Genomic DNA, 542 nt, shown 5'->3' on the forward strand with positions numbered 1-542 from the left:
ATATATATTTATATATATATATTGCAGAATAAATGTATCTACAACTTTGTAAGCATATATTTATACATACACAAATATATATAAGACAAAATGCTTGATTATGTACACAGGTAGATATGGATGCATTTAAGTAGAAGTTTGTGTGTATGAAATCTTGTTCTATCTATAACTAGTCCCTGTTAAACAAAACCCTGCCTTCTTTGACTGTTGTATGTGTGTGTGTATTTGCATATATATATATGTGTGTGTGTGTGTGTGTGTGTGTGTGTGTAAGTTAACAAATGTTTATATTCATTTTTGAAAGAAAATTTCTTTATGAAAACATTTTAAATCACTTTTCAAAATCAATTTCAAGCAAATATTATGTATGTATGTATGTATGTGTGTGTGTGTGCGTGCATATGTATGTTTGTATGTACATAAATATATATACATATATATTGTGTGTGTGTATACACACACAATATATATTATTAGATATAGATACAATATAAAAAAATATATGATATAGACACATATATACATATACAATATTTTATATC

This window comes from Octopus bimaculoides, chromosome 23, assembly GCF_001194135.2.
Source record: "Octopus bimaculoides isolate UCB-OBI-ISO-001 chromosome 23, ASM119413v2, whole genome shotgun sequence".
NCBI classification, from domain to species: Eukaryota; Metazoa; Mollusca; class Cephalopoda; order Octopoda; family Octopodidae; genus Octopus; species Octopus bimaculoides.